The sequence below is a fragment of the Hypomesus nipponensis genome, chromosome 18 (assembly GCF_054491055.1).
Source record: "Hypomesus nipponensis isolate SF chromosome 18, ASM5449105v1, whole genome shotgun sequence".
Taxonomy (NCBI): domain Eukaryota; kingdom Metazoa; phylum Chordata; class Actinopteri; order Osmeriformes; family Osmeridae; genus Hypomesus; species Hypomesus nipponensis.
Genome location: NC_140378.1, coordinates 3,745,812 through 3,765,686, shown reverse-complemented (window position 1 = coordinate 3,765,686; position 19,875 = coordinate 3,745,812). Strand labels below are relative to the sequence as shown.

Sequence of the window (19,875 nt, the reverse complement as noted above, 5' to 3'; positions counted from 1 at the left end):
TTTGACTACATTGGGCCTCACCAATATCTTCCTTAGTTATTTCTTACATTTGTTCCTAAGAAAGTTCCTAAGAAAAGTCTACGTGTGATTCATGACGTGTTCCTAAACAGCAGAATTGTTCGCAGGTGGGGTCTTAGAATGATGAATCCCAAAATGTTGTAAAGACGGTGTCGAAAAGACGTGGTAAAAACCGTGGAGGCCACAAATCCAAAAGAAAGAAAAAGTGGAGGTACGGCTGCAATAAGTCAGCGACAAAAGACAAATCGTATTGAGCCAGTGGTGGATACAAAGCAGTGAATACACCGATGCATGGAATTCAGTTACAAATGTAGTGAACGCTGTATCTGGAGAAGGGTATGATCTGAAATCTGAGGCAACAAAAACATATTTCAAAAGATAGAATATAGATGACTGTTACAAATATCCATGAGGACTGCTCTTGGTAGCCTAAAGCGTCCACACAGGCACTCGTCACTCTCTGCAAATAAATCGGTATGTTATGGAAGATGCGTTCTCTTCTCAGGGCATGATCTGTAAAATTTTGCAGCACCAATAAATACGCCATTGTATGGTGTAGTCTTAGTGTGCAGAATATGAATACCCTGATAAGTCACTTATTATTGGATGGCAAGGTTCCCCGTTAACATAATTGATGTGAATTGAAGGCAAAGCAAGTCTAGTTTATTTAAATAGGCCTAGCACAACTGGTACACAATGGCAATTCAAAGTACTTTACAAATGAGCAGAAGTGTAAGTGTAGTGCGTATTTATTCATCATTATTAATAATGATGTGTAAAATAATGACAATTATTGGTTGCAAAATTATAAAGGTGAGAAATATTCTATTTTAAATTATAACGGGCGAAAACGGTATCACTACTTATTTTGTGCAAACATGTCAGCTCTCAATTGTGTGTCATAGGTGTGTGTAAATTCTGTTCTTACCTTAGAACTAATCCCAAAAAAGAAAACATTAGTGAACGCCAGAATATTCGTGAAAACTGCGTAAATGGGGTTTATGAACAGATTTGTTGTTAAGAACATTTGATGAATGAGTCCAATTGTTGCCAAAATACAAGTAGTTATTTTTTTATTCTTGGAAATCACATAATCACAACTTGGTTGATATCAAAACAATTATGATACTAATAGCTGTTGAGTGAAAATTTAAAAGTAAATTGATGTATTTAGCAAAAACCTTTATCCACAAAACACACAAACGAAACATAGGAAGATACATTTCTGTTGTGATCAAACTTATATTTTCAGTCATCACATAGCCATTATACAGTAGTAACACCCTCTAATCATTTATTCAACAGTAACTATAGACAATAACTTAAAAATATACAAAACTGTAGTGACTGCATCCTTTCGCGAATTCAACAGAATTAAAAAATACAGAAAACATGAACAGAACTATACCTAAACAAAGTGTTCTCATGCTCTACCGACTGAGCTAGCCGGGCTTACTGCTTTGCAGCAAGAGGCATTCTCCTCGGGGACCATTGTCACAGTTATTGTTTCAAACGCCTGGCTTGTGTCCACAAGATTGACATTTTGTCAAGATACAGTTTCGAATTTGCTGGGTGTATAGTCTACCTACAAAGAGTGGCATGCTCGAACCCCTGTGCTATCCAGGCTTAGAATGTTGCTTCTAGAGGCATTCTCCCCTGGGACCTTTGTGATGGAAAACATCTGAAACCACAATATTGGAGAAAGATAAAAAATGTGCCAGTTGTATAAAACAGACACAGGTGAGGCGCTGCTGGGAGTTGAACCCAGGATCTCCTGTTTACAAGACAGGCACTTTCAACCAGCTAAGCCACAGCACCTCTGACTTGGCAATAGTTGATTCAACTACTTGAAGCCTCTCAACGTCAAGGATCGGCCTCCATAATGAAAACACGCCCAATGTAGGGCTCGAACCCACGACCCCGAGATTAAAAGTCTCATGCTCTACCGACTGAACTAGCCGGGCTTACTGCTTTGCAGCTACAGGCATTCTGGTCGGGGACCTTTGTGGCAGTTATTGTTTCAAACGCTTGGCCTGTGTCCACAAGGATGACATTTTGTCCGGACACCGTTTCAAATGACTGTTTCAAATTCGCTGGGTGTATAGTCTACCAACAAAGAGTGGCATGCTCTAACCCCTGTGCCATCCAGGCTTATCATGTCGCTTCCAGAGGCATTCTCGTCGGGTCCTTTGTGACGGAAAACGCCTGAATCCACAATATTGTGGGTGAAGATAAAAAATGTGCCAGTTGTATAAAACAAACACAGGTGAGGCGCTGCTGGGAGTTGAACCCAGGATCTCCTGTTTACAAGACAGGCGCTTTCAACCAGCTAAGCCACAGCACCTCTGAATGGGCAATAGTTGATTCAACTACTCGAAGCCTCTCAGCGTGAAGGATCGGCCTCCATAATGTAAACACGCCCAACGTGGGGCTCGAACCCACGACCCTGAGATTAAGAGTCTCATGCTCTACCGACTGAGCTAGCCGGGCTTACTGCTTTGCAGCTACGGGCATTCTGGTTGGGGAACTTTGTGGCAGTTAATGTTTCAAACGCTTGGCCTGTGTCCACAAGGCTGACATTTTGTCCAGACACTGTTTCAAATGACTGTTTCAAATTCGCTGGGTGTATAGTCTACCAACAAAGAGTGGCATGCTCTAACCCCTGTGCCATCCAGGCTTACCATGTCGCTTCCAGAGGCATTCTCGTCGGGGACCTTTGTGACGGAAAACGTGTGAATCCACAATATTGTGGGTGAAGGTAAGAAATGTGCCAGTTGTATAAAACAGACACAGGTGAGGCGCTGCTGGGAGTTGAACCCAGGATCTCCTGTTTACAAGACAGGCGCTTTCAACCAGCTAAGCCACAGCACCTCTGAATGGGCAATAGTTGATTCAACTACTCAAAGCCTCTCAGCGTGAAGGATCGGCCTCCATAATGTAAACACGCCCAACGTGGGGCTCGAACCCACGACCCTGAGATTAAGAGTCTCATGCTCTACCGACTGAGCTAGCCGGGCTTACTGCTTTGCAGCTACAGGCATTCTGGTTGGGGAACTTTGTGGCAGTTAATGTTTCAAACGCTTGGCCTGTGTCCACAAGGCTGACATTTTGTCCAGACACTGTTTCACATGACTGTTTCAAATTCGCTGGGTGTATAGTCTACCAACAAAGAGTGGCATGCTCTAACCCCTGTGCCATCCAGGCTTACCATGTCGCTTCCAGAGGCATTCTCGTCGGGTCCTTTGTGACGGAAAACGCCTGAATCCACAATATTGTGGGTGAAGATAAAAAATGTGCCAGTTGTATAAAACAAACACAGGTGAGGCGCTGCTGGGAGTTGAACCCAGGATCTCCTGTTTACAAGACAGGCGCTTTCAACCAGCTAAGCCACAGCACCTCTGAATGGGCAATAGTTGATTCAACTACTCGAAGCCTCTCAGCGTGAAGGATCGGCCTCCATAATGTAAACACACCCAACGTGGGGCTCGAACCCACGACCCTGAGATTAAGAGTCTCATGCTCTACCGACTGAGCTAGCCGGGCTTACTGCTTGGCAGCTACAGGCATTCTGGTTGGGGAACTTTGTGGCAGTTAATGTTTCAAACGCTTGGCCTGTGTCCACAAGGCTGACATTTTGTCCAGACACTGTTTCAAATGACTATTTCAAATTCGCTGGGTGTATAGTCTACCAACAAAGAGTGGCATGCTCTAACCCCTGTGCCATCCAGGCTTACCATGTCGCTTCCAGAGGCATTCTCGTCGGGGACCTTTGTGACGGAAAACGCCTGAATCCACAATATTGTGGGTGAAGATAAAAAATTTGCCAGTTGTATAAAACAGACACAGGTGAGGCGCTGCTGGGAGTTGAACCCAGGATCTCCTGTTTACAAGACAGGCGCTTTCAACCAGCTAAGCCACAGCACCTCTGAATGGGCAATAGTTGATTCAACTACTCGAAGCCTCTCAGCGTGAAGGATCGGCCTCCATAATGTAAACACGCCCAACGTGGGGCTCGAACGCACGACCCTGAGAGTAAGAGTCTCATGCTCTACCGACTGAGCTAGCCGGGCTTACTGCTTGGCAGCTACAGGCATTCTGGTTGGGGAACTTTGTGGCAGTTAATGTTTCAAACGCTTGGCCTGTGTCCACAAGGCTGACATTTTGTCCAGACACTGTTTCAAATGACTGTTTCAAATTCGCTGGGTGTATAGTCTACCAACAAAGAGTGGCATGCTCTAACCCCTGTGCCATCCAGGCTTACCATGTCGCTTCCAGAGGCATTCTCGTCGGGTCCTTTGTGACGGAAAACGCCTGAATCCACAATATTGTGGGTGAAGATAAAAAATGTGCCAGTTGTATGAAACAAACACAGGTGAGGCGCTGCTGGGAGTTGAACCCAGGATCTCCTGTTTACAAGACAGGCGCTTTCAACCAGCTAAGCCACAGCACCTCTGAATGGGCAATAGTTGATTCAACTACTCGAAGCCTCTCAGCGTGAAGGATCGGCCTCCATAATGTAAAGACGCCCAACGTGGGGCTCGAACCCACGACCCTGAGATTAAGAGTCTCATGCTCTACCGACTGAACTAGCTGGGCTTACTGCTTTGCAGCTACAGGCATTCTGGTTGGGGAACTTTGTGGCAGTTAATGTTTCAAACGCTTGGCCTGTGTCCACAAGGCTGACATTTTGTCCAGACACTGTTTCAAATGACTGTTTCAAATTCGCTGGGTGTATAGTCTACCAACAAAGAGTGGCATGCTCTAACCCCTGTGCCATCCAGGCTTACCATGTCGCTTCCAGAGGCATTCTCGTCGGGTCCTTTGTGACGGAAAACGCCTGAATCCACAATATTGTGGGTGAAGATAAAAAATGTGCCAGTTGTATAAAACAAACACAGGTGAGGCGCTGCTGGGAGTTGAACCCAGGATCTCCTGTTTACAAGACAGGCGCTTTCAACCAGCTAAGCCACAGCACCTCTGAATGGGCACTAGTTGATTCAACTACTCAAAGCCTCTCAGCGTGAAGGATCGGCCTCCATAAAGTAAACACGCCCAAAGTGGGGCTCGAACCCACGACCCTGAGATTAAGAGTCTCATGCTCTACCGACTGAGCTAGCCGGGCTTACTGCTTTGCAGCTACAGGCATTCTGGTTGGGGACCTTTGTGGCAGTTATTGTTTCAAACGCTTGGCCTGTGTCCACAAGGCTGACATTTTGTCCAGACACCGTTTCAAATTCGCTGGGTGTATAGTCTACCAACAAAGAGTGGCATGCTCTAACCCCTGTGCTATCCGGGCTTACCATGTCGCTTCCAGAGGCATTCTCGTCGGGGACCTTTGTGACGGAAAACGTCTGAATCCACAATATTGTGGGTGAAGATAAAAAATGTGCCAGTTGTATAAAACAGACACAGGTGAGGCGCTGGTGGGAGTTTAACCCAGGATCTCCTGTTTACAAGACAGGCACTTTAAACCAGCTAAACCACAGCACCTCTGAATCGGCAATAGTTGATTCAATTACTTGAAACCTCTCAGCGTGAAGGATCAGCCTCCATGATGTAAACACGCTCAACGTGGGGCTCGAACCCACGACCCTGAGATTAAGAGTCTCATGCTCTAACGACTGAGATAGCCAGGCTTGCTGCTTTGAAGGTACAGGCATTCTTGTCGGGGACCTTTGTGGCAGTTATTGTTTCAAACGCTTGGCCTGTGTCCACAAGGCTGACATTTTGTCCAGACACTGTTTCAAATGACTGTTTCAAATTCGCTGGGTGTATAGTCTACCAACAAAGAGTGGCATGCTCTAACCCCTGTGCCATCCAGGCTTACCATGTCGCTTCCAGAGGCATTCTCGTCGGGGACCTTCGTGACGGAAAACGTGTAAATCCACAATATTGTGGGTGAAGGTAAGAAATGTGCCAGTTGTATAAAACAGACACAGGTGAGGCGCTGCTGGGAGTTGAACCCAGGATCTCCTGTTTACAAGACAGGCGCTTTCAACCAGCTAAGCCAGAGCACCTCTGAATGGGCAATAGTTGATTCAACTACTTGAAGCCTCTCAACGTCAAGGATCGGCCTCCATAATGTAAACACGCCCAACGTGGGGCTCGAACCCACGACCCTGAGATTAAGAGTCTCATGCTCTACCGACTGAGCTAGCCGGGCTTACTGCTTTGCAGCTACAGGCATTCTGGTCGGGGACCTTTGTGGCAGTTATTGTTTCAAACGCTTGGCCTGTGTCCACAAGGATGACATTTTGTCCGGACACCGTTTCAAATGACTGTTTCAAATTCGCTGGGTGTATAGTCTACCAACAAAGAGTGGCATGCTCTAACCCCTGTGCCATCCAGGCTTATCATGTCGCTTCCAGAGGCATTCTCGTCGGGTCCTTTGTGACGGAAAACGCCTGAATCCACAATATTGTGGGTGAAGATAAAAAATGTGCCAGTTGTATAAAACAGACACAGGTGAGGCGCTGCTGGGAGTTGAACCCAGAATCTCCTGTTTACAAGACAGGCGCTTTCAACCAGCTAAGCCACAGCACCTCTGAATGGGCAATAGTTGATTCAACTACTCAAAGCCTCTCAGCGTGAAGGATCGGCCTCCATAATGTAAACACGCCCAACGTGGGGCTCGAACCCACGACCCTGAGATTAAGAGTCTCATGCTCTACCGACTGAGCTAGCCGGGCTTACTGCTTTGCAGCTACAGGCATTCTGGTTGGGGAACTTTGTGGCAGTTAATGTTTCAAACGCTTGGCCTGTGTCCACAAGGCTGACATTTTGTCCAGACACTGTTTCACATGACTGTTTCAAATTCGCTGGGTGTATAGTCTACCAACAAAGAGTGGCATGCTCTAACCCCTGTGCCATCCAGGCTTACCATGTCGCTTCCAGAGGCATTCTCGTCGGGTCCTTTGTGACGGAAAACGCCTGAATCCACAATATTGTGGGTGAAGATAAAAAATGTGCCAGTTGTATAAAACAAACACAGGTGAGGCGCTGCTGGGAGTTGAACCCAGGATCTCCTGTTTACAAGACAGGCGCTTTCAACCAGCTAAGCCACAGCACCTCTGAATGGGCAATAGTTGATTCAACTACTCGAAGCCTCTCAGCGTGAAGGATCGGCCTCCATAATGTAAACACGCCCAACGTGGGGCTCGAACCCACGACCCTGAGATTAAGAGTCTCATGCTCTACCGACTGAGCTAGCCGGGCTTACTGCTTGGCAGCTACAGGCATTCTGGTTGGGGAACTTTGTGGCAGTTAATGTTTCAAACGCTTGGCCTGTGTCCACAAGGCTGACATTTTGTCCAGACACTGTTTCAAATGACTATTTCAAATTCGCTGGGTGTATAGTCTACCAACAAAGAGTGGCATGCTCTAACCCCTGTGCCATCCAGGCTTACCATGTCGCTTCCAGAGGCATTCTCGTCGGGGACCTTTGTGACGGAAAACGCCTGAATCCACAATATTGTGGGTGAAGATAAAAAATTTGCCAGTTGTATAAAACAGACACAGGTGAGGCGCTGCTGGGAGTTGAACCCAGGATCTCCTGTTTACAAGACAGGCGCTTTCAACCAGCTAAGCCACAGCACCTCTGAATGGGCAATAGTTGATTCAACTACTCGAAGCCTCTCAGCGTGAAGGATCGGCCTCCATAATGTAAACACGCCCAACGTGGGGCTCGAACGCACGACCCTGAGAGTAAGAGTCTCATGCTCTACCGACTGAGCTAGCCGGGCTTACTGCTTGGCAGCTACAGGCATTCTGGTTGGGGAACTTTGTGGCAGTTAATGTTTCAAACGCTTGGCCTGTGTCCACAAGGCTGACATTTTGTCCAGACACTGTTTCAAATGACTGTTTCAAATTCGCTGGGTGTATAGTCTACCAACAAAGAGTGGCATGCTCTAACCCCTGTGCCATCCAGGCTTACCATGTCGCTTCCAGAGGCATTCTCGTCGGGTCCTTTGTGACGGAAAACGCCTGAATCCACAATATTGTGGGTGAAGATAAAAAATGTGCCAGTTGTATAAAACAAACACAGGTGAGGCGCTGCTGGGAGTTGAACCCAGGATCTCCTGTTTACAAGACAGGCGCTTTCAACCAGCTAAGCCACAGCACCTCTGAATGGGCAATAGTTGATTCAACTACTCGAAGCCTCTCAGCGTGAAGGATCGGCCTCCATAATGTAAAGACGCCCAACGTGGGGCTCGAACCCACGACCCTGAGATTAAGAGTCTCATGCTCTACCGACTGAACTAGCTGGGCTTACTGCTTTGCAGCTACAGGCATTCTGGTTGGGGAACTTTGTGGCAGTTAATGTTTCAAACGCTTGGCCTGTGTCCACAAGGCTGACATTTTGTCCAGACACTGTTTCAAATGACTGTTTCAAATTCGCTGGGTGTATAGTCTACCAACAAAGAGTGGCATGCTCTAACCCCTGTGCCATCCAGGCTTACCATGTCGCTTCCAGAGGCATTCTCGTCGGGTCCTTTGTGACGGAAAACGCCTGAATCCACAATATTGTGGGTGAAGATAAAAAATGTGCCAGTTGTATAAAACAAACACAGGTGAGGCGCTGCTGGGAGTTGAACCCAGGATCTCCTGTTTACAAGACAGGCGCTTTCAACCAGCTAAGCCACAGCACCTCTGAATGGGCACTAGTTGATTCAACTACTCAAAGCCTCTCAGCGTGAAGGATCGGCCTCCATAAAGTAAACACGCCCAAAGTGGGGCTCGAACCCACGACCCTGAGATTAAGAGTCTCATGCTCTACCGACTGAGCTAGCCGGGCTTACTGCTTTGCAGCTACAGGCATTCTGGTTGGGGACCTTTGTGGCAGTTATTGTTTCAAACGCTTGGCCTGTGTCCACAAGGCTGACATTTTGTCCAGACACCGTTTCAAATTCGCTGGGTGTATAGTCTACCAACAAAGAGTGGCATGCTCTAACCCCTGTGCTATCCGGGCTTACCATGTCGCTTCCAGAGGCATTCTCGTCGGGGACCTTTGTGACGGAAAACGTCTGAATCCACAATATTGTGGGTGAAGATAAAAAATGTGCCAGTTGTATAAAACAGACACAGGTGAGGCGCTGGTGGGAGTTTAACCCAGGATCTCCTGTTTACAAGACAGGCACTTTAAACCAGCTAAACCACAGCACCTCTGAATCGGCAATAGTTGATTCAATTACTTGAAACCTCTCAGCGTGAAGGATCAGCCTCCATGATGTAAACACGCTCAACGTGGGGCTCGAACCCACGACCCTGAGATTAAGAGTCTCATGCTCTAACGACTGAGATAGCCAGGCTTGCTGCTTTGAAGGTACAGGCATTCTTGTCGGGGACCTTTGTGGCAGTTATTGTTTCAAACGCTTGGCCTGTGTCCACAAGGCTGACATTTTGTCCAGACACTGTTTCAAATGACTGTTTCAAATTCGCTGGGTGTATAGTCTACCAACAAAGAGTGGCATGCTCTAACCCCTGTGCCATCCAGGCTTACCATGTCGCTTCCAGAGGCATTCTCGTCGGGGACCTTCGTGACGGAAAACGTGTAAATCCACAATATTGTGGGTGAAGGTAAGAAATGTGCCAGTTGTATAAAACAGACACAGGTGAGGCGCTGCTGGGAGTTGAACCCAGGATCTCCTGTTTACAAGACAGGCGCTTTCAACCAGCTAAGCCAGAGCACCTCTGAATGGGCAATAGTTGATTCAACTACTTGAAGCCTCTCAACGTCAAGGATCGGCCTCCATAATGTAAACACGCCCAACGTGGGGCTCGAACCCACGACCCTGAGATTAAGAGTCTCATGCTCTACCGACTGAGCTAGCCGGGCTTACTGCTTTGCAGCTACAGGCATTCTGGTCGGGGACCTTTGTGGCAGTTATTGTTTCAAACGCTTGGCCTGTGTCCACAAGGATGACATTTTGTCCGGACACCGTTTCAAATGACTGTTTCAAATTCGCTGGGTGTATAGTCTACCAACAAAGAGTGGCATGCTCTAACCCCTGTGCCATCCAGGCTTATCATGTCGCTTCCAGAGGCATTCTCGTCGGGTCCTTTGTGACGGAAAACGCCTGAATCCACAATATTGTGGGTGAAGATAAAAAATGTGCCAGTTGTATAAAACAGACACAGGTGAGGCGCTGCTGGGAGTTGAACCCAGGATCTCCTGTTTACAAGACAGGCGCTTTCAACCAGCTAAGCCACAGCACCTCTGAATGGGCAATAGTTGATTCAACTACTCGAAGCCTCTCAGCGTGAAGGATCGGCCTCCATAATGTAAACACGCCCAACGTGGGGCTCGAACCCACGACCCTGAGATAAAGAGTCTCATGCTCTACCGACTGAGCTAGCCGGGCTTACTGCTTTGCAGCTACAGGCATTCTGGTTGGGGAACTTTGTGGCAGTTAATGTTTCAAACGCTTGGCCTGTGTCCACAAGGCTGACATTTTGTCCAGACACTGTTTCAAATGACTGTTTCAAATTCGCTGGGTGTATAGTCTACCAACAAAGAGTGGCATGCTCTAACCCCTGTGCCATCCAGGCTTACCATGTCGCTTCCAGAGGCATTCTCGTCGGGTCCTTTGTGACGGAAAACGCCTGAATCCACAATATTGTGGGTGAAGATAAAAATGTGCCAGTTGTATAAAACAGACACAGGTGAGGCGCTGCTGGGAGTTGAACCCAGGATCTCCTGTTTACAAGACAGGCGCTTTCAACCAGCTAAGCCACAGCACCTCTGAATGGGCAATAGTTGATTCAACTACTTGAAGCCTCTCAACGTCAAGGATCGGCCTCCATAATGAAAACACACCCAACGTAGGGCTCGAACCCACGACCCCGAGATTAAAAGTCTCATGCTCTACCGACTGAACTAGCCGGGCTTACTGCTTTGCAGCTACAGGCATTCTGGTCGGGGACCTGTGTGGCAGTTATTGTTTCAAACGCTTGGCCTGTGTCCACAAGGATGACATTTTGTCCGGACACCGTTTCAAATGACTGTTTCAAATTCGCTGGGTGTATAGTCTACCAACAAAGAGTGGCATGCTCTAACCCCTGTGCCATCCAGGCTTACCATGTCGCTTCCAGAGGCATTCTCGTCGGGTCCTTTGTGACGGAAAACGCCTGAATCCACAATATTGTGGGTGAAGGTAAGAAATGTGCCAGTTGTATAAAACAGACACAGGTGAGGCGCTGCTGGGAGTTGAACCCAGGATCTCCTGTTTACAAGACAGGCGCTTTCAACCAGCTAAGCCACAGCACCTCTGAATGGGCAATAGTTGATTCAACTACTTGAAGCCTCTCAACGTCTAGGATCGGCCTCCATAATGAAAACACACCCAACGTAGGGCTCGAACCCACGACCCCGAGATTAAAAGTCTCATGCTCTACCGACTGAACTAGCCGGGCTTACTGCTTTGCAGTAATCCACAATATTGTGGGTGAAGATAAAAAATGTGCCAGTTGTATAAAACAGACACAGGTGAGGCGCTGGTGGGAGTTTAACCCAGGATCTCCTGTTTACAAGACAGGCACTTTAAACCAGCTAAACCACAGCACCTCTGAATGGGCAATAGTTGATTCAATTACTTGAAACCTCTCAGCGTGAAGGATCAGCCTCCATGATGTAAACACGCTCAACGTGGGGCTCGAACCCACGACCCTGAGATAAAGAGTCTCATGCTCTAACGACTGAGATAGCCAGGCTTGCTGCTTTGAAGGTACAGGCATTCTTGTCGGGGACCTTTGTGGCAGTTATTGTTTCAAACGCTTGGCCTGTGTCCACAAGGATGACATTTTGTCCGGACACCGTTTCAAATGACTGTTTCAAATTCGCTGGGTGTATAGTCTACCAACAAAGAGTGGCATGCTCTAACCCCTGTGCCATCCAGGCTTATCATGTCGCTTCCAGAGGCATTCTCGTCGGGTCCTTTGTGACGGAAAACGCCTGAATCCACAATATTGTGGGTGAAGATAAAAAATGTGCCAGTTGTATAAAACAGACACAGGTGAGGCGCTGCTGGGAGTTGAACCCAGGATCTCCTGTTTACAAGACAGGCGCTTTCAACCAGCTAAGCCACAGCACCTCTGAATGGGCAATAGTTGATTCAACTACTCGAAGCCTCTCAGCGTGAAGGATCGGCCTCCATAATGTAAACACGCCCAACGTGGGGCTCGAACCCACGATCCTGAGATTAAGAGTCTCATGCTCTACCGACTGAGCTAGCCGGGCTTACTGCTTTGCAGCTACAGGCATTCTGGTTGGGGAACTTTGTGGCAGTTAATGTTTCAAACGCTTGGCCTGTGTCCACAAGGCTGACATTTTGTCCAGACACTGTTTCAAATGACTGTTTCAAATTCGCTGGGTGTATAGTCTACCAACAAAGAGTGGCATGCTCTAACCCCTGTGCCATCCAGGCTTACCATGTCGCTTCCAGAGGCATTCTCGTCGGGGACCTTTGTGGCAGTTATTGTTTCAAACGCTTGGCCTGTGTCCACAAGGCTGACATTTTGTCCAGACACCGTTTCAAATTCGCTGGGTGTATAGTCTACCAACAAAGAGTGGCATGCTCTAACCCCTGTGCTATCCGGGCTTACCATGTCGCTTCCAGAGGCATTCTCGTCGGGGACCTTTGTGACGGAAAACGTCTGAATCCACAATATTGTGGGTGAAGATAAAAAATGTGCCAGTTGTATAAAACAGACACAGGTGAGGCGCTGGTGGGAGTTTAACCCAGGATCTCCTGTTTACAAGACAGGCACTTTAAACCAGCTAAACCACAGCACCTCTGAATGGGCAATAGTTGATTCAATTACTTGAAACCTCTCAGCGTGAAGGATCAGCCTCCATGATGTAAACACGCTCAACGTGGGGCTCGAACCCACGACCCTGAGATAAAGAGTCTCATGCTCTAACGACTGAGATAGCCAGGCTTGCTGCTTTGAAGGTACAGGCATTCTTGTCGGGGACCTTTGTGGCAGTTATTGTTTCAAACGCTTGGCCTGTGTCCACAAGGCTGACATTTTGTCCAGACACTGTTTCAAATGACTGTTTCAAATTCGCTGGGTGTATAGTCTACCAACAAAGAGTGGCATGCTCTAACCCCTGTGCCATCCAGGCTTACCATGTCGCTTCCAGAGGCATTCTCGTCGGGGACCTTTGTGACGGAAAACGTGTGAATCCTCAATATTGTGGGTGAAGGTAAGAAATGTGCCAGTTGTATAAAACAGACACAGGTGAGGCGCTGCTGGGAGTTGAACCCAGGATCTCCTGTTTACAAGACAGGCGCTTTCAACCAGCTAAGCCACAGCACCTCTGACTGGGCAATAGTTGATTCAACTACTCGAAGCCTCTCAGCGTGAAGGATCGGCCTCCATAATGTAAACACGCCCAACGTGGGGCTCGAACCCACGACCCTGAGATTAAGAGTCTCATGCTCTACCAACTGAACTAGCCGGGCTTACTGCTTTGCAGCTACAGGCATTCTGGTCGGGGACCTTTGTGGCAGTTATTGTTTCAAACGCTTGGCCTGTGTCCACAAGGATGACATTTTTTCCGGACACCGTTTCAAATGACTGTTTCAAATTCGCTGGGTGTATAGTCTACCAACAAAGAGTGGCATGCTCTAACCCCTGTGCTATCCGGGCTTACCATGTCGCTTCCAGAGGCATTCTCGTCGGGGACCTTTGTGACGGAAAACGTCTGAATCCACAATATTGTGGGTGAAGATAAAAAATGTGCCAGTGGTATAAAACAGACACAGGTGAGGCGCTGGTGGGAGTTTAACCCAGGATCTCCTGTTTACAAGACAGGCACTTTAAACCAGCTAAACCACAGCACCTCTGAATGGGCAATAGTTGATTCAATTACTTGAAACCTCTCAGCGTGAAGGATCAGCCTCCATGATGTAAACACGCTCAACGTGGGGCTCGAACCCACGACCCTGAGATAAAGAGTCTCATGCTCTAACGACTGAGATAGCCAGGCTTGCTGCTTTGAAGGTACAGGCATTCTTGTCGGGGACCTTTGTGGCAGTTATTGTTTCAAACGCTTGGCCTGTGTCCACAAGGCTGACATTTTGTCCAGACACTGTTTCAAATGACTGTTTCAAATTCGCTGGGTGTATAGTCTACCAACAAAGAGTGGCATGCTCTAACCCCTGTGCCATCCAGGCTTACCATGTCGCTTCCAGAGGCATTCTCGTCGGGGACCTTCGTGACGGAAAACGTGTGAATCCACAATATTGTGGGTGAAGGTAAGAAATGTGCCAGTTGTATAAAACAGACACAGGTGAGGCGCTGCTGGGAGTTGAACCCAGGATCTCCTGTTTACAAGACAGGCGCTTTCAACCAGCTAAGCCACAGCACCTCTGAATGGGCAATAGTTGATTCAACTACTTGAAGCCTCTCAACGTCAAGGATCGGCCTCCATAATGAAAACACGCCCAACGTAGGCCTCGAACCCACGACCCCGAGATTAAAAGTCTCATGCTCTACCAACTGAACTAGCCGGGCTTACTGCTTTGCAGCTACAGGCATTCTGGTCGGGGACCTTTGTGGCAGTTATTGTTTCAAACGCTTGGCCTGTGTCCACAAGGATGACATTTTGTCCGGACACCGTTTCAAATGACTGTTTCAAATTCGCTGGGTGTATAGTCTACCAACAAAGAGTGGCATGCTCTAACCCCTGTGCCATCCAGGCTTACCATGTCGCTTCCAGAGGCATTCTCGTCGGGTCCTTTGTGACGGAAAACGCCTGAATCCACAATATTGTGGGTGAAGATAAAAAATGTGCCAGTTGTATAAAACAGACACAGGTGAGGCGCTGCTGGGAGTTGAACCCAGGATCTCCTGTTTACAAGACAGGCGCTTTCAACCAGCTAAGCCACAGCACCTCTGAATGGGCAATAGTTGATTCAACTACTCGAAGCCTCTCAGCGTGAAGGATCGGCCTCCATAATGTAAACACGCCCAACGTGGGGCTCGAACCCACGACCCTGAGATTAAGAGTCTCATGCTCTACCGACTGAGCTAGCCGGGCTTACTGCTTTGCAGCTACAGGCATTCTGGTTGGGGAACTTTGTGGCAGTTAATGTTTCAAACGCTTGGCCTGTGTCCACAAGGCTGACATTTTGTCCAGACACTGTTTCAAATGACTGTTTCAAATTCGCTGGGTGTATAGTCTACCAACAAAGAGTGGCATGCTCTAACCCCTGTGCTATCCGGGCTTACCATGTCGCTTCCAGAGGCATTCTCGTCGGGGACCTTTGTGACGGAAAACGTCTGAATCCACAATATTGTGGGTGAAGATAAAAAATGTGCCAGTTGTATAAAACAGACACAGGTGAGGCGCTGGTGGGAGTTTAACCCAGGATCTCCTGTTTACAAGACAGGCACTTTAAACCAGCTAAACCACAGCACCTCTGAATCGGCAATAGTTGATTCAATTACTTGAAACCTCTCAGCGTGAAGGATCAGCCTCCATGATGTAAACACGCTCAACGTGGGGCTCGAACCCACGACCCTGAGATTAAGAGTCTCATGCTCTAACGACTGAGATAGCCAGGCTTGCTGCTTTGAAGGTACAGGCATTCTTGTCGGGGACCTTTGTGGCAGTTATTGTTTCAAACGCTTGGCCTGTGTCCACAAGGCTGACATTTTGTCCAGACACTGTTTCAAATGACTGTTTCAAATTCGCTGGGTGTATAGTCTACCAACAAAGAGTGGCATGCTCTAACCCCTGTGCCATCCAGGCTTACCATGTCGCTTCCAGAGGCATTCTCGTCGGGGACCTTCGTGACGGAAAACGTGTAAATCCACAATATTGTGGGTGAAGGTAAGAAATGTGCCAGTTGTATAAAACAGACACAGGTGAGGCGCTGCTGGGAGTTGAACCCAGGATCTCCTGTTTACAAGACAGGCGCTTTCAACCAGCTAAGCCAGAGCACCTCTGAATGGGCAATAGTTGATTCAACTACTTGAAGCCTCTCAACGTCAAGGATCGGCCTCCATAATGTAAACACGCCCAACGTGGGGCTCGAACCCACGACCCTGAGATTAAGAGTCTCATGCTCTACCGACTGAGCTAGCCGGGCTTACTGCTTTGCAGCTACAGGCATTCTGGTCGGGGACCTTTGTGGCAGTTATTGTTTCAAACGCTTGGCCTGTGTCCACAAGGATGACATTTTGTCCGGACACCGTTTCAAATGACTGTTTCAAATTCGCTGGGTGTATAGTCTACCAACAAAGAGTGGCATGCTCTAACCCCTGTGCCATCCAGGCTTATCATGTCGCTTCCAGAGGCATTCTCGTCGGGTCCTTTGTGACGGAAAACGCCTGAATCCACAATATTGTGGGTGAAGATAAAAAATGTGCCAGTTGTATAAAACAGACACAGGTGAGGCGCTGCTGGGAGTTGAACCCAGGATCTCCTGTTTACAAGACAGGCGCTTTCAACCAGCTAAGCCACAGCACCTCTGAATGGGCAATAGTTGATTCAACTACTCGAAGCCTCTCAGCGTGAAGGATCGGCCTCCATAATGTAAACACGCCCAACGTGGGGCTCGAACCCACGACCCTGAGATTAAGAGTCTCATGCTCTACCGACTGAGCTAGCCGGGCTTACTGCTTTGCAGCTACAGGCATTCTGGTTGGGGAACTTTGTGGCAGTTAATGTTTCAAACGCTTGGCCTGTGTCCACAAGGCTGACATTTTGTCCAGACACTGTTTCAAATGACTGTTTCAAATTCGCTGGGTGTATAGTCTACCAACAAAGAGTGGCATGCTCTAACCCCTGTGCCATCCAGGCTTACCATGTCGCTTCCAGAGGCATTCTCGTCGGGTCCTTTGTGACGGAAAACGCCTGAATCCACAATATTGTGGGTGAAGATAAAAAATGTGCCAGTTGTATAAAACAGACACAGGTGAGGCGCTGCTGGGAGTTGAACCCAGGATCTCCTGTTTACAAGACAGGCGCTTTCAACCAGCTAAGCCACAGCACCTCTGAATGGGCAATAGTTGATTCAACTACTTGAAGCCTCTCAACGTCAAGGATCGGCCTCCATAATGAAAACACACCCAACGTAGGGCTCGAACCCACGACCCCGAGATTAAAAGTCTCATGCTCTACCGACTGAACTAGCCGGGCTTACTGCTTTGCAGCTACAGGCATTCTGGTCGGGGACCTGTGTGGCAGTTATTGTTTCAAACGCTTGGCCTGTGTCCACAAGGATGACATTTTGTCCGGACACCGTTTCAAATGACTGTTTCAAATTCGCTGGGTGTATAGTCTACCAACAAAGAGTGGCATGCTCTAACCCCTGTGCCATCCAGGCTTACCATGTCGCTTCCAGAGGCATTCTCGTCGGGTCCTTTGTGACGGAAAACGCCTGAATCCACAATATTGTGGGTGAAGGTAAGAAATGTGCCAGTTGTATAAAACAGACACAGGTGAGGCGCTGCTGGGAGTTGAACCCAGGATCTCCTGTTTACAAGACAGGCGCTTTCAACCAGCTAAGCCACAGCACCTCTGAATGGGCAATAGTTGATTCAACTACTTGAAGCCTCTCAACGTCAAGGATCGGCCTCCATAATGAAAACACACCCAACGTAGGGCTCGAACCCACGACCCCGAGATTAAAAGTCTCATGCTCTACCGACTGAACTAGCCGGGCTTACTGCTTTGCAGTAATCCACAATATTGTGGGTGAAGATAAAAAATGTGCCAGTTGTATAAAACAGACACAGGTGAGGCGCTGGTGGGAGTTTAACCCAGGATCTCCTGTTTACAAGACAGGCACTTTAAACCAGCTAAACCACAGCACCTCTGAATGGGCAATAGTTGATTCAATTACTTGAAACCTCTCAGCGTGAAGGATCAGCCTCCATGATGTAAACACGCTCAACGTGGGGCTCGAACCCACGACCCTGAGATAAAGAGTCTCATGCTCTAACGACTGAGATAGCCAGGCTTGCTGCTTTGAAGGTACAGGCATTCTTGTCGGGGACCTTTGTGGCAGTTATTGTTTCAAACGCTTGGCCTGTGTCCACAAGGATGACATTTTGTCCGGACACCGTTTCAAATGACTGTTTCAAATTCGCTGGGTGTATAGTCTACCAACAAAGAGTGGCATGCTCTAACCCCTGTGCCATCCAGGCTTATCATGTCGCTTCCAGAGGCATTCTCGTCGGGTCCTTTGTGACGGAAAACGCCTGAATCCACAATATTGTGGGTGAAGATAAAAAATGTGCCAGTTGTATAAAACAGACACAGGTGAGGCGCTGCTGGGAGTTGAACCCAGGATCTCCTGTTTACAAGACAGGCGCTTTCAACCAGCTAAGCCACAGCACCTCTGAATGGGCAATAGTTGATTCAACTACTCGAAGCCTCTCAGCGTGAAGGATCGGCCTCCATAATGTAAACACGCCCAACGTGGGGCTCGAACCCACGATCCTGAGATTAAGAGTCTCATGCTCTACCGACTGAGCTAGCCGGGCTTACTGCTTTGCAGCTACAGGCATTCTGGTTGGGGAACTTTGTGGCAGTTAATGTTTCAAACGCTTGGCCTGTGTCCACAAGGCTGACATTTTGTCCAGACACTGTTTCAAATGACTGTTTCAAATTCGCTGGGTGTATAGTCTACCAACAAAGAGTGGCATGCTCTAACCCCTGTGCCATCCAGGCTTACCATGTCGCTTCCAGAGGCATTCTCGTCGGGGACCTTTGTGGCAGTTATTGTTTCAAACGCTTGGCCTGTGTCCACAAGGCTGACATTTTGTCCAGACACCGTTTCAAATTCGCTGGGTGTATAGTCTACCAACAAAGAGTGGCATGCTCTAACCCCTGTGCTATCCGGGCTTACCATGTCGCTTCCAGAGGCATTCTCGTCGGGGACCTTTGTGACGGAAAACGTCTGAATCCACAATATTGTGGGTGAAGATAAAAAATGTGCCAGTTGTATAAAACAGACACAGGTGAGGCGCTGGTGGGAGTTTAACCCAGGATCTCCTGTTTACAAGACAGGCACTTTAAACCAGCTAAACCACAGCACCTCTGAATGGGCAATAGTTGATTCAATTACTTGAAACCTCTCAGCGTGAAGGATCAGCCTCCATGATGTAAACACGCTCAACGTGGGGCTCGAACCCACGACCCTGAGATAAAGAGTCTCATGCTCTAACGACTGAGATAGCCAGGCTTGCTGCTTTGAAGGTACAGGCATTCTTGTCGGGGACCTTTGTGGCAGTTATTGTTTCAAACGCTTGGCCTGTGTCCACAAGGCTGACATTTTGTCCAGACACTGTTTCAAATGACTGTTTCAAATTCGCTGGGTGTATAGTCTACCAACAAAGAGTGGCATGCTCTAACCCCTGTGCCATCCAGGCTTACCATGTCGCTTCCAGAGGCATTCTCGTCGGGGACCTTTGTGACGGAAAACGTGTGAATCCTCAATATTGTGGGTGAAGGTAAGAAATGTGCCAGTTGTATAAAACAGACACAGGTGAGGCGCTGCTGGGAGTTGAACCCAGGATCTCCTGTTTACAAGACAGGCGCTTTCAACCAGCTAAGCCACAGCACCTCTGACTGGGCAATAGTTGATTCAACTACTCGAAGCCTCTCAGCGTGAAGGATCGGCCTCCATAATGTAAACACGCCCAACGTGGGGCTCGAACCCACGACCCTGAGATTAAGAGTCTCATGCTCTACCAACTGAACTAGCCGGGCTTACTGCTTTGCAGCTACAGGCATTCTGGTCGGGGACCTTTGTGGCAGTTATTGTTTCAAACGCTTGGCCTGTGTCCACAAGGATGACATTTTGTCCGGACACCGTTTCAAATGACTGTTTCAAATTCGCT

At 48.1% G+C, this 19,875-nt stretch overlaps 54 non-coding genes across 54 annotated transcripts; all 54 read right to left on the bottom strand.

The window, feature by feature from the left end:
* Positions 1–1,761: 1,761 nt before the first annotated feature.
* On the bottom strand, positions 1,762–1,836 carry trnat-ugu (transfer RNA threonine (anticodon UGU)). Its single transcript has one exon. It is a non-coding gene; the product is annotated as a tRNA-Thr (tRNA).
* Positions 1,837–1,909: 73 nt separating this feature from the next.
* On the bottom strand, positions 1,910–1,982 carry trnak-uuu (transfer RNA lysine (anticodon UUU)). Its single transcript has one exon. It is a non-coding gene; the product is annotated as a tRNA-Lys (tRNA).
* A 305-nt stretch (positions 1,983–2,287) lies between these two features.
* trnat-ugu (transfer RNA threonine (anticodon UGU)) lies at positions 2,288–2,362 on the bottom strand. Its single transcript has one exon. It is a non-coding gene; the product is annotated as a tRNA-Thr (tRNA).
* A 73-nt stretch (positions 2,363–2,435) lies between these two features.
* Positions 2,436–2,508, bottom strand: trnak-cuu (transfer RNA lysine (anticodon CUU)). Its single transcript has one exon. It is a non-coding gene; the product is annotated as a tRNA-Lys (tRNA).
* Positions 2,509–2,814: 306 nt separating this feature from the next.
* trnat-ugu (transfer RNA threonine (anticodon UGU)) lies at positions 2,815–2,889 on the bottom strand. Its single transcript has one exon. It is a non-coding gene; the product is annotated as a tRNA-Thr (tRNA).
* Positions 2,890–2,962: 73 nt separating this feature from the next.
* Positions 2,963–3,035, bottom strand: trnak-cuu (transfer RNA lysine (anticodon CUU)). Its single transcript has one exon. It is a non-coding gene; the product is annotated as a tRNA-Lys (tRNA).
* Positions 3,036–3,340: 305 nt separating this feature from the next.
* On the bottom strand, positions 3,341–3,415 carry trnat-ugu (transfer RNA threonine (anticodon UGU)). Its single transcript has one exon. It is a non-coding gene; the product is annotated as a tRNA-Thr (tRNA).
* Positions 3,416–3,488: 73 nt separating this feature from the next.
* trnak-cuu (transfer RNA lysine (anticodon CUU)) lies at positions 3,489–3,561 on the bottom strand. The gene has a single exon. It is a non-coding gene; the product is annotated as a tRNA-Lys (tRNA).
* A 306-nt stretch (positions 3,562–3,867) lies between these two features.
* Positions 3,868–3,942, bottom strand: trnat-ugu (transfer RNA threonine (anticodon UGU)). Its single transcript has one exon. It is a non-coding gene; the product is annotated as a tRNA-Thr (tRNA).
* Positions 3,943–4,015: 73 nt separating this feature from the next.
* On the bottom strand, positions 4,016–4,088 carry trnak-cuu (transfer RNA lysine (anticodon CUU)). The gene has a single exon. It is a non-coding gene; the product is annotated as a tRNA-Lys (tRNA).
* A 305-nt stretch (positions 4,089–4,393) lies between these two features.
* trnat-ugu (transfer RNA threonine (anticodon UGU)) lies at positions 4,394–4,468 on the bottom strand. Its single transcript has one exon. It is a non-coding gene; the product is annotated as a tRNA-Thr (tRNA).
* A 73-nt stretch (positions 4,469–4,541) lies between these two features.
* Positions 4,542–4,614, bottom strand: trnak-cuu (transfer RNA lysine (anticodon CUU)). The gene has a single exon. It is a non-coding gene; the product is annotated as a tRNA-Lys (tRNA).
* Positions 4,615–4,919: 305 nt separating this feature from the next.
* On the bottom strand, positions 4,920–4,994 carry trnat-ugu (transfer RNA threonine (anticodon UGU)). Its single transcript has one exon. It is a non-coding gene; the product is annotated as a tRNA-Thr (tRNA).
* Positions 4,995–5,067: 73 nt separating this feature from the next.
* trnak-cuu (transfer RNA lysine (anticodon CUU)) lies at positions 5,068–5,140 on the bottom strand. Its single transcript has one exon. It is a non-coding gene; the product is annotated as a tRNA-Lys (tRNA).
* An 820-nt stretch (positions 5,141–5,960) lies between these two features.
* On the bottom strand, positions 5,961–6,035 carry trnat-ugu (transfer RNA threonine (anticodon UGU)). Its single transcript has one exon. It is a non-coding gene; the product is annotated as a tRNA-Thr (tRNA).
* A 73-nt stretch (positions 6,036–6,108) lies between these two features.
* On the bottom strand, positions 6,109–6,181 carry trnak-cuu (transfer RNA lysine (anticodon CUU)). Its single transcript has one exon. It is a non-coding gene; the product is annotated as a tRNA-Lys (tRNA).
* A 305-nt stretch (positions 6,182–6,486) lies between these two features.
* trnat-ugu (transfer RNA threonine (anticodon UGU)) lies at positions 6,487–6,561 on the bottom strand. The gene has a single exon. It is a non-coding gene; the product is annotated as a tRNA-Thr (tRNA).
* Positions 6,562–6,634: 73 nt separating this feature from the next.
* Positions 6,635–6,707, bottom strand: trnak-cuu (transfer RNA lysine (anticodon CUU)). Its single transcript has one exon. It is a non-coding gene; the product is annotated as a tRNA-Lys (tRNA).
* Positions 6,708–7,012: 305 nt separating this feature from the next.
* Positions 7,013–7,087, bottom strand: trnat-ugu (transfer RNA threonine (anticodon UGU)). Its single transcript has one exon. It is a non-coding gene; the product is annotated as a tRNA-Thr (tRNA).
* Positions 7,088–7,160: 73 nt separating this feature from the next.
* On the bottom strand, positions 7,161–7,233 carry trnak-cuu (transfer RNA lysine (anticodon CUU)). Its single transcript has one exon. It is a non-coding gene; the product is annotated as a tRNA-Lys (tRNA).
* Positions 7,234–7,539: 306 nt separating this feature from the next.
* Positions 7,540–7,614, bottom strand: trnat-ugu (transfer RNA threonine (anticodon UGU)). The gene has a single exon. It is a non-coding gene; the product is annotated as a tRNA-Thr (tRNA).
* A 73-nt stretch (positions 7,615–7,687) lies between these two features.
* Positions 7,688–7,760, bottom strand: trnak-cuu (transfer RNA lysine (anticodon CUU)). Its single transcript has one exon. It is a non-coding gene; the product is annotated as a tRNA-Lys (tRNA).
* Positions 7,761–8,065: 305 nt separating this feature from the next.
* On the bottom strand, positions 8,066–8,140 carry trnat-ugu (transfer RNA threonine (anticodon UGU)). Its single transcript has one exon. It is a non-coding gene; the product is annotated as a tRNA-Thr (tRNA).
* A 73-nt stretch (positions 8,141–8,213) lies between these two features.
* On the bottom strand, positions 8,214–8,286 carry trnak-cuu (transfer RNA lysine (anticodon CUU)). Its single transcript has one exon. It is a non-coding gene; the product is annotated as a tRNA-Lys (tRNA).
* Positions 8,287–8,591: 305 nt separating this feature from the next.
* Positions 8,592–8,666, bottom strand: trnat-ugu (transfer RNA threonine (anticodon UGU)). The gene has a single exon. It is a non-coding gene; the product is annotated as a tRNA-Thr (tRNA).
* A 73-nt stretch (positions 8,667–8,739) lies between these two features.
* trnak-cuu (transfer RNA lysine (anticodon CUU)) lies at positions 8,740–8,812 on the bottom strand. Its single transcript has one exon. It is a non-coding gene; the product is annotated as a tRNA-Lys (tRNA).
* Positions 8,813–9,632: 820 nt separating this feature from the next.
* trnat-ugu (transfer RNA threonine (anticodon UGU)) lies at positions 9,633–9,707 on the bottom strand. Its single transcript has one exon. It is a non-coding gene; the product is annotated as a tRNA-Thr (tRNA).
* A 73-nt stretch (positions 9,708–9,780) lies between these two features.
* Positions 9,781–9,853, bottom strand: trnak-cuu (transfer RNA lysine (anticodon CUU)). The gene has a single exon. It is a non-coding gene; the product is annotated as a tRNA-Lys (tRNA).
* Positions 9,854–10,158: 305 nt separating this feature from the next.
* trnat-ugu (transfer RNA threonine (anticodon UGU)) lies at positions 10,159–10,233 on the bottom strand. Its single transcript has one exon. It is a non-coding gene; the product is annotated as a tRNA-Thr (tRNA).
* Positions 10,234–10,306: 73 nt separating this feature from the next.
* Positions 10,307–10,379, bottom strand: trnak-cuu (transfer RNA lysine (anticodon CUU)). Its single transcript has one exon. It is a non-coding gene; the product is annotated as a tRNA-Lys (tRNA).
* Positions 10,380–10,683: 304 nt separating this feature from the next.
* Positions 10,684–10,758, bottom strand: trnat-ugu (transfer RNA threonine (anticodon UGU)). The gene has a single exon. It is a non-coding gene; the product is annotated as a tRNA-Thr (tRNA).
* A 73-nt stretch (positions 10,759–10,831) lies between these two features.
* On the bottom strand, positions 10,832–10,904 carry trnak-uuu (transfer RNA lysine (anticodon UUU)). Its single transcript has one exon. It is a non-coding gene; the product is annotated as a tRNA-Lys (tRNA).
* A 305-nt stretch (positions 10,905–11,209) lies between these two features.
* Positions 11,210–11,284, bottom strand: trnat-ugu (transfer RNA threonine (anticodon UGU)). The gene has a single exon. It is a non-coding gene; the product is annotated as a tRNA-Thr (tRNA).
* A 73-nt stretch (positions 11,285–11,357) lies between these two features.
* Positions 11,358–11,430, bottom strand: trnak-uuu (transfer RNA lysine (anticodon UUU)). Its single transcript has one exon. It is a non-coding gene; the product is annotated as a tRNA-Lys (tRNA).
* Positions 11,431–12,032: 602 nt separating this feature from the next.
* trnat-ugu (transfer RNA threonine (anticodon UGU)) lies at positions 12,033–12,107 on the bottom strand. The gene has a single exon. It is a non-coding gene; the product is annotated as a tRNA-Thr (tRNA).
* A 73-nt stretch (positions 12,108–12,180) lies between these two features.
* On the bottom strand, positions 12,181–12,253 carry trnak-cuu (transfer RNA lysine (anticodon CUU)). Its single transcript has one exon. It is a non-coding gene; the product is annotated as a tRNA-Lys (tRNA).
* Positions 12,254–13,260: 1,007 nt separating this feature from the next.
* Positions 13,261–13,335, bottom strand: trnat-ugu (transfer RNA threonine (anticodon UGU)). The gene has a single exon. It is a non-coding gene; the product is annotated as a tRNA-Thr (tRNA).
* A 73-nt stretch (positions 13,336–13,408) lies between these two features.
* Positions 13,409–13,481, bottom strand: trnak-cuu (transfer RNA lysine (anticodon CUU)). The gene has a single exon. It is a non-coding gene; the product is annotated as a tRNA-Lys (tRNA).
* An 833-nt stretch (positions 13,482–14,314) lies between these two features.
* On the bottom strand, positions 14,315–14,389 carry trnat-ugu (transfer RNA threonine (anticodon UGU)). The gene has a single exon. It is a non-coding gene; the product is annotated as a tRNA-Thr (tRNA).
* Positions 14,390–14,462: 73 nt separating this feature from the next.
* On the bottom strand, positions 14,463–14,535 carry trnak-uuu (transfer RNA lysine (anticodon UUU)). The gene has a single exon. It is a non-coding gene; the product is annotated as a tRNA-Lys (tRNA).
* Positions 14,536–14,840: 305 nt separating this feature from the next.
* On the bottom strand, positions 14,841–14,915 carry trnat-ugu (transfer RNA threonine (anticodon UGU)). The gene has a single exon. It is a non-coding gene; the product is annotated as a tRNA-Thr (tRNA).
* A 73-nt stretch (positions 14,916–14,988) lies between these two features.
* Positions 14,989–15,061, bottom strand: trnak-cuu (transfer RNA lysine (anticodon CUU)). The gene has a single exon. It is a non-coding gene; the product is annotated as a tRNA-Lys (tRNA).
* An 833-nt stretch (positions 15,062–15,894) lies between these two features.
* trnat-ugu (transfer RNA threonine (anticodon UGU)) lies at positions 15,895–15,969 on the bottom strand. Its single transcript has one exon. It is a non-coding gene; the product is annotated as a tRNA-Thr (tRNA).
* A 73-nt stretch (positions 15,970–16,042) lies between these two features.
* On the bottom strand, positions 16,043–16,115 carry trnak-cuu (transfer RNA lysine (anticodon CUU)). Its single transcript has one exon. It is a non-coding gene; the product is annotated as a tRNA-Lys (tRNA).
* Positions 16,116–16,420: 305 nt separating this feature from the next.
* Positions 16,421–16,495, bottom strand: trnat-ugu (transfer RNA threonine (anticodon UGU)). The gene has a single exon. It is a non-coding gene; the product is annotated as a tRNA-Thr (tRNA).
* Positions 16,496–16,568: 73 nt separating this feature from the next.
* trnak-cuu (transfer RNA lysine (anticodon CUU)) lies at positions 16,569–16,641 on the bottom strand. The gene has a single exon. It is a non-coding gene; the product is annotated as a tRNA-Lys (tRNA).
* A 305-nt stretch (positions 16,642–16,946) lies between these two features.
* trnat-ugu (transfer RNA threonine (anticodon UGU)) lies at positions 16,947–17,021 on the bottom strand. The gene has a single exon. It is a non-coding gene; the product is annotated as a tRNA-Thr (tRNA).
* A 73-nt stretch (positions 17,022–17,094) lies between these two features.
* On the bottom strand, positions 17,095–17,167 carry trnak-uuu (transfer RNA lysine (anticodon UUU)). Its single transcript has one exon. It is a non-coding gene; the product is annotated as a tRNA-Lys (tRNA).
* Positions 17,168–17,472: 305 nt separating this feature from the next.
* On the bottom strand, positions 17,473–17,547 carry trnat-ugu (transfer RNA threonine (anticodon UGU)). The gene has a single exon. It is a non-coding gene; the product is annotated as a tRNA-Thr (tRNA).
* A 73-nt stretch (positions 17,548–17,620) lies between these two features.
* trnak-uuu (transfer RNA lysine (anticodon UUU)) lies at positions 17,621–17,693 on the bottom strand. The gene has a single exon. It is a non-coding gene; the product is annotated as a tRNA-Lys (tRNA).
* Positions 17,694–18,295: 602 nt separating this feature from the next.
* On the bottom strand, positions 18,296–18,370 carry trnat-ugu (transfer RNA threonine (anticodon UGU)). The gene has a single exon. It is a non-coding gene; the product is annotated as a tRNA-Thr (tRNA).
* A 73-nt stretch (positions 18,371–18,443) lies between these two features.
* Positions 18,444–18,516, bottom strand: trnak-cuu (transfer RNA lysine (anticodon CUU)). Its single transcript has one exon. It is a non-coding gene; the product is annotated as a tRNA-Lys (tRNA).
* Positions 18,517–19,523: 1,007 nt separating this feature from the next.
* trnat-ugu (transfer RNA threonine (anticodon UGU)) lies at positions 19,524–19,598 on the bottom strand. Its single transcript has one exon. It is a non-coding gene; the product is annotated as a tRNA-Thr (tRNA).
* A 73-nt stretch (positions 19,599–19,671) lies between these two features.
* Positions 19,672–19,744, bottom strand: trnak-cuu (transfer RNA lysine (anticodon CUU)). The gene has a single exon. It is a non-coding gene; the product is annotated as a tRNA-Lys (tRNA).
* Positions 19,745–19,875: the final 131 nt, after the last annotated feature.